Source organism: Gavialis gangeticus, unplaced genomic scaffold, assembly GCF_001723915.1.
Source record: "Gavialis gangeticus isolate Ggan-Ray unplaced genomic scaffold, GavGan_comp1, whole genome shotgun sequence".
Taxonomy (NCBI): domain Eukaryota; kingdom Metazoa; phylum Chordata; order Crocodylia; family Gavialidae; genus Gavialis; species Gavialis gangeticus.
In genome coordinates this window covers 50,990,228-50,991,462 of record NW_017728996.1, presented here as the reverse complement: position 1 = coordinate 50,991,462, position 1,235 = coordinate 50,990,228, and positions in this window count along the sequence as shown.

The window sequence follows — 1,235 nt, the reverse complement described above, 5'->3', positions numbered from 1 at the left end:
TTGCTAGGAAACCAACAGGGGAAGATGTTGGCTTGCCTTCTGTCCCCCCATTCAGGAGGGAATGTGGCTCAGTGCAATGGGAATTGCTCCAATAGGGAAGGGGGCCTTGCCCGCAATGAGGCACAAGCTCTGCTACTGCAGTTCATTACACATAGAAACACCCGTCTCCCATTATAATTACGAGGGGTTTGGAGATTCTACAGTGAGAAGAGACCACTATGGGTGTTTATTCTGCACTCCTGTGTACACAGGCTCTCCCAGAAGCTGGATTAGAGAATGTCCTATAAAAGATATCTAAGATTGTAAGCCCACCAGCTCCTCAGGAAAGCCACCCTAATGTTTAATTTCCTTGGTTGTTATTTCCATTATGTTTAATTTCATGTTCGAAATTACACAATGTCCCCGTCCCGCCAATGGATCTTGTTATGACTTTGGTCACAACCCTGAAAAAAAACAAAACATCAACCCTCCATCTGATATCTTTTTCACATGTAAGTACCTGTGCACAGTAATCCAGTTCCCTCTTAATCTTCTACTCAGTAAGCCATGAGCAGAGTAGAGCAGATCAAGCTTGTTAAGACTCGGATCCTACAGTTTATTTTTTAGCTTCTCAGATCATTTTTGGGGTTCTGCTTTGAATTCCACATGTATCTTGTAGTGGGGACACCAGCTCTGGACCTATTATTCTGGTAGTGGTCTTGCCAGTGCATACAAAGAGGCAAGAGTGTTCCTCTACTTCCATATGTTATTCCCCCTTTTATACAGCCATGGATAAGATTAGCTCTTGTAGCCACAGCACTTCACAACCTCAAGTCCTCTTTCTGAGTCATTGTTTTTCAGGATAGTCTCCAGGTTAGGCCTCTATTCCTAGTTTCCAGATACATTACCTTGCATTTGCCTGTATCAAACTATGTTTTGTTGGTTTATGTCCATTTAGCCAAGTGATTCAGTCCATGCTATAACAGTGACCTGTCCTTGTCAGATTATTTATTACTCCACCAATCCTTGGGTGTGTTGATGCGTTCACTTTAATGCGTAGTAGCCTATTTTACTGTGCATTAAAGCGTCATGTCCAAAACCATGCTAATATGGTAATTCACAGTAAAAATAGCCTACTTCACATTAAACATGACTAAAAAAATGTGCGCTTTTGCTACTGCAAATTAGGGAAGCTTAACGCACATTTTAGTACCTCATATTAACGGTACTAAATTTAATGCGCAGTAGGAAAAGCG